Genomic DNA, 13873 nt, shown 5'->3' with positions numbered 1-13873 from the left:
CCGACCGATCGGTGATGGCAGGGTGGTGGGGCTCTTGTGTATTTACTATGGGTCGCTTCACGTGTCACACTGTGTATATTATACTAAGGCCCCGACAGTAGGCTAGGGGGTGTGGGAGTCTGACTGAGAGTGTGGGTCCACGCATAAAAACACACGCACAAATACCAACGCAAACGCGCGCGTCCGTCCTCACACCTCCCCCGCTGGCTGCCAGGCTGCGTTTTGTGAACTTGACTTCGTTTGAACTTACGCCGTCTCGTGTCTGCGTGTAGGTAGGCCTTCTCTCGCCGAATGACGCATTATCCCAAAGTTTTTCCGAAAAGGGGCTTTGACACACGGGGGGCGAGTGATGGTGGGTGGGTCGGCATCTAACCTTCGCCACAGTCAACCAGTCAGTCATCCAGCAACCGTCTGCTGCCTGTCTCAAACACCTTCCGTCGGTCGGTAGGTCCCTGTTTGGGGACAAGGTAGGTGTTTACCGGGCGGATGGTGTAATGGTTTTTTTTTATAGTGCGTGTCTGGAGTGTTGCTTTGCTCGTCTTACGTCGCTTGGTATTTATTTTTTTTTGGTTTTCGTTCGTTGGGATTGAAATATAAATTTTTTTCAGTTCTTCTCTCAGACGCTTCCAGACAACTACCGCTGCGTGCGCGTCGGCTCATTTTCGTTTTTTTTTTTCGTTCGATACGGGGAGGAGGTGACGCGTCTGGTGGGTCCTGCCTGGCTATACAACGGTCGCAGCATGGGTTGCTGGCGACCGGGCCAGGGGTGTGAGGTCTTTGTATATACTTAATGTTAAGCACGATACTCTTTTTCTGCTACTCGGTATTATTTAAGCACGATTTTTTGTTGTTGTTGCCGCTCCTCTCCGCTTCTGTTGTTTAGTCTGGAGGTGCGTCTGGGAAAGTTTTATTTTTCGGTGCGTTGCTTTTCTCATTAGTGTCTGTGGGAGCCGACTCGGCGCGATGGAACGTTAGGGGGATTGGGTAAGGACGGAATTTAGGGATTTGTGGTGAATGGACTTGACTTTTTTCGTTGTTGTTGTTGTTGTTATTTGACGGTGACTGGTTGCAAACACAATGTGCCGGCAAACACAAGCAAACGGAAGGAGATTGGGTGCTGCTCGTGCAGCGAGACGGAATCGGAATGTTGTCGGATCGCTAATTAAGTTGCATTAAGTGCATTAATTGACGAAACATTTTCGACGATGTAATTAATTAATCGCTTCGAAGCGATCGAAGCATGTCGCGCTGATATCTTCTGATTACAAAGCACTCATGTAAGCAGCCCATTTGGCATTGTTTTAGGCGTTTTCTTTATGTGTTGTTCGATGTTTTGATTTTCGCATTTTTGGATCCTACAATGAATTGGTAGCGGTTATAATTTTATGTAAAACGTGCACCTGACCTTTTAATTTACAAACTTGGTTCTTTAGAGATATTTCAATATCTAATTTCTATGAACTTCAAATTGAAAACGCTCACCATCTTTGTTAACTCTATTGCTACCAAAGCTGTCGAATACACCTTTTAAAGTTTACACTTAAATTTATTTTCTTTGTGCAATTATTTTTTTCCTCATTTGATGTTTTAATTATTTTTATTTAAATTGTTAAATTGTTAAAAGGTTCATCTGGATCTAAATATGCGTGCATGATATATCTATTTAATCCGTGAAATATCTTTTGGCATCTTAACGGACTTTGAAAATTATTGATTTTCCCTTCTATAACGGAGGTAGCTGATGAATTTCATGCCAACTCGACTGGCCGTTGGCAGCAATATTTTAGATTACAGTGAAACTTTGTGAGTGTAAAGACATTGGTCATTTAATCAACTTTGCAGCTTGAAATATTCGAAAATGAGTTAATTCGAACTACAATACCTAACAATTTATATTCAAAAAATAAAATGTAGGAAACAGCAAAAAATACAGAAATATTTTTTGAGAAAATTACACATTTTAAAAATTTGAATAAATTTTTCTCAAAAACGTAAATTTCAAAAACTCTAAAAAAAAAAAGACTATATAAAGGGCCTGGTCCGGTAAGGGAGTAAAAAGTACCCCCAAACCAAATCATCAGCTGTATGGAAAATATTGTATAGGATATTAAATAAGAAATTTTGGTGGTTTATCTGAAAAACAAAACAACAACACATACGAACGCATTTAAATAAGAATTAGAGTAAAATTGGGTCTAAAAGTAATATTTGTTTTCAAAATTTCGAAATGCCTGAAAATATATATTTTTTTTATACCGCGATAAACACTCTAAAAATTCTGAAAAAAATTAATTTTTTTAGTACATATTTGATTTCTTGATGAAAAAATTGTTTGAAAATATTGATCAACCTTAGTAAGATGTACTTTCAGTATTTTTTTTTCATATTTTTGTCTCAATGCTATTGAGAATGGCGCGAAAAAAACCAAATAAGGACTCAAATATATGGTACTGCTGCGAAAATGTTTTATTTAGTACCCTATACAATATTTTCCATTCAGCTGGTGATTTGGTTTGGAGGACTTTTTACTCCCTTACCCAGTTAGATTCTTTGGAAATATAAAAAAATATATTTTTCTGTACAGCTCAACACTGAAAAAATGAAAAAAAAACACACATTTGTGTATGAATTAGTAGTACTGAATCTCTAAATCCCAAAATTTTTGTTTTTAAATTTCAATATTTTTTTTAGTACCTAAATTTTTTGATGAAATTTTTTATTGATAATTTTTCTTGATACACCGTAGTAAGATGCACATTCATTTTTTTTTACAAATTTTTATCTCGAAGCTTTTGAGGATGGCGTAAAATAAACGAGAAAGTACGTTTTTCACTATAGATCCTATGTTAAACCACATAGGCGTTCAAATAAACCGTCAAAATTTCTTGTTTAATATCCTATACAATATTTGCCATACAGCTGGTGATTTGGTTTGGGGGCACTTTTTACTCCCTTACCCGGCTAGGCCCTTTGAATGATGTACAAACTTGCAATACTGCGTACCAACTGATTTGACACTCACTGTGTACTACTAGCTACTAGTGTCAAAATTGTGAATAAAAACATAAAAGTGATCAGCAAAGAACAGTTCAATGTAAATTTTTAGTTACGTGAGTGTTTAAGCCTTTCTTTTCTTCCATCGAATCAGCGGCAAGTTTTCTCGTTTTTAGTCCAGAAATATTAATGTTAAAATAATACTTATCAAGTCGGGTAAGACGACGGCGCCAGTGGTTGTGTGGTTGGCGTAACAGCCTCACAATCCGATCGGCTTGGGTTCAATCCCAGCTGGCGTCGTTGAGATTTTCTGAGGTGAAAAAACTCTGGTTACGTCTTCCTTCGGAGGGGAAGTAAAAGAAGTTGGCCCGGCTCATGAGTTGTTGAGTCTGATAGGTAGGAACAGGTGGAGTCGCCTCCCAGATGTCGGCGATTGGCACTGAAGTGGCGGAAATAGGCCGACGAAAAATAAGCAAAGATAAAAAAATAAAAAAAAAGTCGGGAAAGACGGACACTCTTCAAACATTTTGTTTTAACAGCAATTTGATTATTTCCTCCTTCTTTTTTAACGTTTGCCAGAGCAACCAGATATCATAGACGAATCAGCAGAGCGGTTTATAGAACGTAATCTGAATCTCTCATTCCGAATGCCAGAAGCTATTCTAGACATGAAAAAAATTAGAAGAATTACAAGTCCTTCTAGGTGATTTCAGTCAACCTTTTTGTTCGATCATTCTAAGGGCCTACTTGAAGACTTCCAAAACTTATCGAGTACATAAATTTGAATTTTCAGTTATGTCCATCTTTCCAGACTTTTTCTTATTTTTTTCAAAAATGCCGGACATATTAATTTTGCAATATTTCTGCCTCAAAAACAATTTTTATTTTGAGAAAAAACCTAGACTATCGATTCGTGGTGAGATAGCTACATATTTTTGTGTAATTCACGAAAAAATCAATTTTTACTAAAGGTGCCTGTCTTTACCAAGTGCCTGCAGAAACGTTCAGCGAAGTTTTGGCCAGATTTGGTAAGGTGCCACTACAGTCGAAAGGTGATTCAGTGTTCCCCCGTGACAATGGGATCGATTACATTGAAAAAGACATCAATCATCCCAATTGATATCTATTCCGCCTAATCGAAAAATATTCGGCACTTGTGCCAAAGTGACTCGCAGTGCTGCAGACATGAACAGATCGTGATTGATCAACAGAGAGTCCAAACTTTGACAGGGGTATCCGAAGAAAAGTACGAAAATTCATCAAAACTGTAAATAAATAATTTTAGCGAAATACTTTTTTCTGAAAGAACAATAAATTATCTACATTTTGAAAAAACAATCTTTTTTGCACCTTTAACCAAGCCCGAGATACAATTGATTTTATGATTCCGGATTCTAAATGAATCCAACCTCAATCAACAGTATGATCATGAGAAAGGTTGGCTTCATCTTCTAGTTGAACTTTTCATCATCATTTCCATCATTATTTACTCATTTTACCCAAACAGCAACACAAAAATGAAATATAAGCTAAGAGTTCTTCATTATGCTTCGATATAACGTACAATTCGATACAATGTACAATTATGAGAGTAAAATATATTTGCAACCAGCTATATTGCAAATATTGTATAGGATATTAAATAAGAAATTTTGGGGGTTTTTGGGTTCCCTATGTGGTTTGACGTAGGATCTATAGTGAAAAACGTACTTTTTCGTTTATTTCACGCCATCCTCAAAAGCTTAGAGATAAAAATTTGAAAAAAAATACTGAATGTGCATCTTACTACGGTGTATCAAGAAAAATTATCAAAAAAAAAAAAAAAACAAAACAAAAAACAGGAACGGGTCACAAAGTTATATTTTTTTCAAAATTCCGGAATACCAGAAAATATATTAATTTTTTTTTGTACCGCATATTTAAGTTTTTTTTATAATTACATTTTTTGATGAAAAAAATATTTGAAAATATTGATCGATACACCTTAGCAAGATGTACTTTCAATATTTTTTTTCTCCATATTTTTGTCTCAAAACTATTGAGAATGGCGTGAAAAAAACGAGAAGGTGCATTTTTAACCATAGATCCTATGGTGTACCATATAAGGACTCAAATATATGGTTTTACTTCCAAAATGTTTTGTTTAGTACTCTATACAATATTTTCCACACAGCTGGTGATGGGGTTTGAGGGCACTTTTTACTCCCTTACCCAGCCAGACCCCTTGGAAATACAAAGAAATATTTTTTTGTACCGCGCAACACTTAAAAAAATCTGAAAAAAAATCACACATATCTAGAAAAGCCGTAGGAACACATTTAAATATGGATAGAGTACTACTGAATCTCTAAATCCCATTTTTTTAGTACTTAAATTTTTGATAATTTTTTTTAAAAATATTTTTTGATACACCGTAGTAAGATGAAGATATTCAGTATTTTTTTTAAATTTTTATTTCGAAGCTTTTGAGGATGGCGTGAAATAAACGAAAAAGTACGTTTTTCACTATAGATCCTACGTGAAACCACATAGGGATTCAAATAAACCGCCAAAATTTCTTATCCTATACAATATTTGCCATACAGCTGGTGATTTGGATTGGGGGCACTTTTTACTCCCTTACCCGGCCAGGCCGGGTTTGTTCTAAAATTACACTGAAAAACAAAATATTTCAAAAGCTGAAATAGATTTTTCTTAAAAACGTATTTTTTTTAAATTCTCAAAAAAAGTGTAACAATTTCCAACAAGTCATCTATACATCGCATGATGGACACATTTACTGGGAAAAAGTTCTTCTAACAACAACTTTTTCATGTTTCGAATTACATCTAATCCTAATTTTGTCAGGATAGCGATATAGTGTTGCATAACAGAAAAAAGTTTGCAGAATATGTCATTTGTGACAATTTACATACTGGAATGTTACGAGCTGAATGTTAATAGTAACTTTTCAAAGAAAACATGATAAAAGTTGTTGTTAGTAAAACTTTCCGTTGCATGGATGGATCTTCCGCTGTTTGGATGACTTGTTGGAAATCGTATGGGCTGTATATTTTATTCAGAATTTCAAATGAATATATTTTTGAGAAAAATGAATTCAAATTTTCAAAATATATTTTTTTTCAATGAATTTTTGTTTTGTTTTGTTATTTATTTGATATTTTTCAATGAAAACTTAAATAATTTCCTATATTGAAATATTAGCATTAGCATTAGCATTGAGCAAGTTGCACAATATCGTAGGTGGTACGAATTCAGAACAGTTACGTCAAAAGCTTGCCTCCATCCGTTACTGACGATTGGTAGTATCTCTTAGATGAAGATAATTTCCTATATTTAAATATTCAACCAAAATTTTTTAGTTCTTATAGCTTTTGAGTGAGATTTTCTTTGAAATTTTTCAGTTTTTTCACCTTTTTTATCGGAAAATCCTAATTAAAAAAAGATGAGAACTCCAAAATGTTGGTTAAAAAATGAAATGTTAGAAATTATTTATATTTTCATTGAAAAAACAAACAAACAAAAATTTCATTGAAAAAAAATTTGGAAATTAAAATCCATTTTTCTCAAAAATATATTTTCCTAAATTTCGAATAAAATATACATGAATAGCCCATATAATTCCCAACAAGTCATCTATAAATCGGAAGATGGGTACTTTTGGAAGGGTGAAGTTTTTCTAACATCAACTTTTTCATGTTTTCTTTTTTTTTTATCTTCCGATGTATGGATGACTTGTTGAAAATTGTAAAGGCTATTGATATATTTTTTTGAGAATTTCTAAAATATACGTTTTTGAGAAAACATAATTTCAATCAAAAAAAATTTTTATGAAAATTTAAACAATTTCCTTGGCATGAAATTCGTCAACTGTAGTGTCCCCCCAAACTACGAAATTCGTTTGCCTGTAGCTTTGAAAAAGGCCTATTAAAAGATCAACGCGCACTGTTATGGAAATGAAACCATCCGCGTCATCATTTTTTCCCATTGAATCATCTTTATAAATAAAAGAGAGTTTTTCCCACGTACGTATAACTCATCATCATGGGAAAACAGCTGATCAGATCTACTTCATCCATATATTTTGTGAGTTTGTCTTCACCCAAATTAGAATGATAGAATATTTTGGAAAATATTTGAGATGATTTGAAAAATTCGAAAAAAATGACTATGCACATCTTTATATATGAGGGGCTTAGAATGTAAGGGGTGTAAGTGATTTGATCGATTTCTCTTCATCAACTTTTTCTTTAGTTAATTACTCAATTACAAAAACGTTCTAATTTGAGTTTGCTATAGAATCCGATAGATGAGGTTTTGACCTATGTTCCACATTGTCAATTACAGCTGAGAATGAGTTTGCAGCTAAGTTATGACCAAAAGAGAGAGAGTCGATGTAGAGAAATCGATCAAATCGCTTACACCCCTTTCATTCTAAGCCCCTCCTATAAAAGAAAGTTTTTCCCACGTTCGTATAACCATCATCACGGGAAAACGGCTGATCAGATCTACTTCATCCATATATTTTGTGAGTTTGTCTTCACCCAAATTAGAATGATAGAATATTTTGGAAAATATTTGAGATGATTTGAAAAATTCGAAAAAATTGACTATGCACATCTTTATATATAAGAAGGATATTTAAAATAAAAAGAGAAAATTCGAAAATAAGAGGTACGCATATGTATGTTTCGCTGGGAAAATCATCATTTAGATCAATTTGACAGATCTGAACGAAAACATACAAATTCTCTTGAAGTATATTCGTTATTTTTTACCAACCACAATATTCTCTAGAAATACATTATATGGCAGAACAACGTTTGTCGAGTCAGCTAGTTTTCGATAATTTCCACAATCGATGACATAGTCGGAACATCTTTTATCAGTGGGTCAAAGTTCATATAATAGTAAGGTATCTCTCCATTTCTTCTTTTAATCGGATCTTCTTGATAGCATTATCAGTATACACGATTGAAAGTTTTGCAATTACATAAAGCCGTCTGGGAGGGATGCAACCTCAATGGGTGGGGTGAGGGACAAATAAGGTAATCTCTGTCAACCGAATCAAAGTGCAAATTTTCCACAGCTCGAAGGCGTATGAATCCCGCCAGCGCTACTATCGGTGCGGTGTTTGTATATGTACTGTTGCATTACCCGATTTTTTTTTTCGGCTTGATTCGGCGTGAAGCTATTTATAACCATCATCAATACATTCGAGCGAGCTTCCTGACGGGGGGTACACCCCAACGAATTACGCTCATTTACGGAAATTCGAAACTACACACACTGAGTGTGCGCGTGTCTTGACATTTTGATGTTTTTTATGTGCACAAAAAGTCAGAGATTGCCCAACTTTAGCTACAATTCACCCCGGAACCCGGTCGAGAGATGCGACAGGCCCAGAGAGTGGTGGGAAGCGCTTCTATCGCTGTCGGTGCTTAAGATAATTACTGCTGTTGTTACTGCTTCTCGGCTAGACTGCAATTTTCTTATCTCCGCCGAATGCTCCCCGCTGGTTGTGTGTATAAATAATGCGCTTTCATACGTCCGTTTCATGATCAATGTCATGGTCAAAGTTGAGACCCGAGCCATGGGGCTCATTGCAAATCGAAAGGGAAATTATGATGATTTTGAGTTTGTCAACTATTTAGGATACTTCGAAAACAAAATTGTGCGTCTTTCTTACAATCAACGTCGACGGCAAGATGACATTCGGTTCATCCTTTGTTTGAAGCAATGGTTGCACAAGTGCACAAGTGCAGCTCGCGATTTATTTTTGTCTGGGGGAAGACGGGGTAGAACCAGCACCCTAAACAAAGATATTTATATACTATGTTTCATTACTATAAAATCACCGTGTTTTTAAGTTTCCAGAGTGGACTGACCAGTTTGTTCATCCGATGAAAAGACCATAAAGACCATGAACATAAGGGGATTACCCGTACAAAAAGTAGATACATCTAACAAGCAGATTGCGATTGCTGAAGAGTTCAAACGTGTAGTTTCCTCTGTGTGGATCGAGATGAAAGTCCCATCATGTCGCAGCTTGGTCGAAAGCACGCCAAACGGATTGTTTGAATTGATCGAGAACTATGGATGACCTACGAATATCAGAACTGTTGTTATCTTACTTTGTTGGCCAGTATGCACCCATCTTCCCCTACCACAACGCACACTTTGGCTCGCAATTCAAGTTCAAGTGTAGAGTGAAATTACGTCTTATCGTCGCGTCGTCGATGGCTGGCGGTTGCTGATCAGAGCACGACCTCCTCCCCTCAATCCCTTTCTAGATCCCTAGGATGCACCGACTTTGTGATGACTACATGGATGGTTGTTTACAAGCGTGCACTTCGGCTGATATTGTTTCTTCTAATTCACTTCGCCCGGCTGATTAGAAATCTAAGGCCGCAATATAGGGCACAGAAGTGCGGGGTTATAAGCCTCGGTCGTCCGGATGCTGCTGCTGCTGGTGCCGATATCGCAGTGGGACAAACGCAACAAAACTTTTTTTTTCCCTTTCCGGCCAAGAATGCACCACGTCAGCAACAAGAAGCCGTGCGCAGGAAAACTCACGTATACACGCCTTCTTATCTTTCGCCTCGCCGGGAGAGTTAATTTTAGTACGCATATGCAAATTAGTGCATATAAACACACACACGCTACGTGCATTCGTGGCTGCAGCGCTACTTTTGCGGCGCGATAAGCGCCTCGGCAGGCCTGTGTTTAGAGTCGAAGCAGGAAAAAAACCTCACAGTGACAGAAACAATTATACACCGTTCGAACCGCACTGTGTGTGTGTGTACGTGTTTCTGTGGGCACCGTGGTTAGGCTGGAACCTGGTAATGGCTGCCTTCGGAAGACAGCTATTTGCTTCTAATTCACTCCGACAGAAGCAGCCGTGTCCGTTCCTCGTGCCGGAACTATGCTCGAAACCACGCTCTGGCCAGTTGGTGCGCTCAGGCCGCGGATTTGAGTCTCTATCAACATTTCAAAAACCACCACTGGTTCAAATGGAATTCCAGAAGTCAGTCAGCTATGCATGCGGTTGTCCTTCACCCGATCCATTCGCACCTTCCAGTTTCCTGCTGTTTCACAGTCGAGACCCATGTGTCTCTTCGTGGCCGCCGCACTCTTAGAATATGCACACGTGAGACAACTAGACAACTAAAGATATGATGTGTAACAGGAGTTGTCGGTGTTTGGTTTTTCGCCCCCCTCAAGAAAAAGTCTGGTTGTCTCTCACCAACTCGACCAATTCGATGATGACGCATGGTTGGGCATATTTCTTACCGTGTTCCTTACCGTTGTTTTTTCTAGTTACATACTGGGAACGAAGGTAAGCAGGCCGTACCGATAACAAACGTCGGCGGAAGGTGAGAAAGTACGACCAAACTCCAAGTGTGTACCCGAAACGATGTACATACGACATCGACTGTTGTGTGGTGGGGCAAAGGGAGTTTTTTTTAATGATTTTTATGTAATACGTCTGGCTGGCTGCTTGCTGGCTTTTTTAGTTTTATCGCTGTCGGAACGGTGCGATAATTTCGGAGGACTATTACACTTCGACGAGGTCTGGTAGTAACGCGTTTACGATATCAATGGACGCCGTGAAACAGGGGGCTTTCTTAATTCAGAAATACATTCTCTGAAATATACACTAAGTTTCACAACTATAGAACCACTCATTTTTTCTGAGTTTCCAGAGATATTCAAGAAGTCGGATGAATTGAAGTATATTGTGTAGGACATAACAACTATCTTCATTTAAAAGACTGGCCGTTTGAACTTTATTGTTGTGTTCAGGCGCAAAACATTCAAAAAACAAAAAAATCCAGTGTTCCATAACTATAGAACCAGATGGGAAAACTCTCACTCCTTTACAAAATTAACGTCAATTTCACACAAATTACAATAAGTTCCTAATTCGTAGGTCATCTTTAGTTCTCAATCAGTTTAAATAACCCATTCGGGGTGGTTTTGACCAAGCTGTGCCATGTTGTAGTGCGTATCTCGTTCTACGCAGAAGATACTGTTCGTTTAAGTTCTTCAAATCACTCATACTGCTTGTAAGCTACATCTACTATTCGTACAATTACTCCTCATATGTTCTTGATTGAGTTTTGATCTGGTAAATAAACTGACCAGTCCAGAATCTGAAGCCCCTATCCATTGAACCATGCCATGACTTCCCGGATTTTATGAATTGATGCCAAATTACCCAATCATCACATTGTTTTTCATTTAAACACAGCAGTAAATGATTCTGGGATACTTCTTTGCACTTCTGACTGTTCATTCGTGTTGATGGTAAGCTACCTAAACCAGGCCTTTTTGAGAAAATTCTCCACAAACCATAAAAATCTCATCTCCAAACCTGCGGGTCCAAAAACTGATGTGGAAGCTAATCCCATGGGTTTCACTATACCAGGAAAACTTCTCGGATAAAACGAAATACAACTTGAATAGATTTTCTTCATACTGGAAGGACTTACGGAACGTGTCATGTAATTTTTCAACTCGTAACTTTGCAGGCGGCAGTTTGATGGCTTGAGGAACATATTTTCAAAACGGCTGGGTTCAGATAGCTTTTCATGAACACCAATGTACAGTCAGAAGTGTAGTGAAGTACTTCAGAATCGTTTACTTCTGTTTTTGGATCAAAAACATTCGTAGCATCCGGAAAGTCAAGGCATGGTTTACTGAATAGGGGCTGCAGATTCTGGGCTGGTCAGTTCATTTACCAGGTCAAAAGTCAATCATGATCTTATGAGGAGTGATCGTACGAATAGTAGATGCAGCTTACAAGCAGTATGCGTGATTTGAAGAGCTTAAACGAGCAGTATCTTCTGCGTAGAACGAGATACACACTACAACATGGCGCAGCTTGGTAAAAAACCTTGGTAAATAACCCCGAATGGGTTATTTAAACTGATTGAGAACTAAAGATGACCTACGAATTAGGAACTTATTGTAATTTATGAGAAACTGACGTTAATTTTGTAAAGGAGTGAGAGTTTTCCTATCTGGTTCTATAGTTATGAAACACTGGAATTTTTGTTTTTTGAATGTTTCGCGCCTGAAAACAACAATAAAGTTCAAACGGCCAGTCTTTTAAATGAAGATAGTTGTTATGTCCTACACTATATACTTCAATTCATTCGGCTTCTTACATATCTCTGGAAACTCAGAAAAACTGAGTGGTTCTATAGTTGTGAAACGCAGTGTTATACAGTAGGGTGCCAATGAATGTATGGGAAAAAATCGACCCTAAAATTTCAAAAAGTTACCCTATACAAAATGTTCACCATCTTGAAAAAACACCCTATGCCAAATATCAGCTCAATCGGACTTAAGGGAGAGTGGCGCAATGCGGTCAAAGTTTGAGTTTTTTGAAAATCGAAAAATCACCAAAGGGGGGAGTAAAGGAAATCGGGGTTTCCGAAAAAAAAAATTGATGCCAAATGTCGTAAAACTGCATGAAACGTCGAGATCTAACGGGTGTTAAAAAAAATGAGAATTTTTTCAATCACATTTAAAAAAAAAATTTTTTTTTTCATCGATTTCAGTATTTTTTATTAATAACATAATGTATTTTCTTCAAAAAAATGTCAGTGAATGTTCGAGTAAGGGCCATGGTCTGCTGTTCGACGCAACTTTGTCACGATGCTCTCACAAGAACGTTTTACGGCACTTACGTCCATTTTCCGGATACAATTCCGGATTCTTGTAGTCAGTTACTTCGTGTCCTTGGCCCTCCAATTGTTTTTATACACTAGGGCACTGAGTGAGCCAAAGAAATCCTCTATTGGGCGGCACTGGGGCAAGTTTGTTGGGTTACGATCTTTCGGCACGAACGGTATCTTTTTCTCCTCAAAATACGCCAGCGTCTTCTTGGCGTAATGGGAAGACGCCTTGTCCGGCCAGAAGACGTACTTCCCATCCGCGTGATGCTCGTTCAGGAACGGCAGCAGGATTTTATCGAGGCACTCTTCTCGATAGATTTGTTGGTTGATTGCCAGACCGCTCGGCTTAAACCAAGGCTTTGAAATGCCCCGGTCGGAAATGGCGATATACAACATAACCTTTTTTCAAACTTGTGCTTGAACTTGTATTTCACTTCAGGCGGTGTGGATGACTTGTCGCTGGAGTAGTAATTATCATTTCCTGGAATATGCGCTTTGGACAGCGGAAAATAGCTTTCGTCGTCCAGAACGAAAGACGTCCCGCGGTATTTTTTGGTCATCCACCGACACTGTGATTTAACCGTCTCAATCTGCTCCTCCGTGTATTCCGGCGACCTCGTCTTCTTCCTGCAGATGATTCCTTCCATCTTGAGGATCCGATGGATCAATACGTGGGAGCAGCCATATTTCCGACCGACGTCACGCAGGCTGGTTGCGTCCTTGTTGTCAAACAGCTTCTTTAACGATGTCCTCCTCTGCTTCGTCATTATCGTCACCGGACGACCTTCCGCTCTACGTTCAGGGAACCCAGGATACGATATACCGTACTGACAGGTAAATTTTCTTCCTTAAAATGTGCCACCGTGAACTTTTTTCCTTGCTGGAAATGCGTTTCGTAGAACCGTACAATGCGTTCGCGGAGCACGTGCTGTTTCGACGCCATCTTTGCTTTGACTAAATTCAAACTAGCAAAACAAAACACACCTACTGTTTCTAGGGAGCCCAAAGAGCAATTTTCTTGGAGAAAGAAAATTTTACGCTCTTTATTTGAGTTACTGAAAGGTACTGAAAAAATTCTCATTTTTTATTTAACACCCGTTAGTGTCATCTCGAAAAAAAATGTTTTGTCAAAAATCGACACCCTGGGACTTCCGATTGAGCTGGTATTTTGCAAAGGGTGTTTTTTCGAGGTG

At 37.9% G+C, this 13873-nt stretch overlaps 1 protein-coding gene across 19 annotated transcripts in view; it reads left to right on the top strand.

The window, feature by feature from the left end:
- The window catches only part of LOC129770692 (protein tramtrack, beta isoform), a 618642-nt gene that overhangs the window by 199606 nt on the left and 405163 nt on the right, over window positions 1–13873 (top strand). The window lies entirely within an intron of this gene.

This window comes from Toxorhynchites rutilus, chromosome 1, assembly GCF_029784135.1.
Source record: "Toxorhynchites rutilus septentrionalis strain SRP chromosome 1, ASM2978413v1, whole genome shotgun sequence".
Classification (NCBI taxonomy): domain Eukaryota; kingdom Metazoa; phylum Arthropoda; class Insecta; order Diptera; family Culicidae; genus Toxorhynchites; species Toxorhynchites rutilus.
This window is presented reverse-complemented; position numbering and strand designations above follow the sequence as displayed.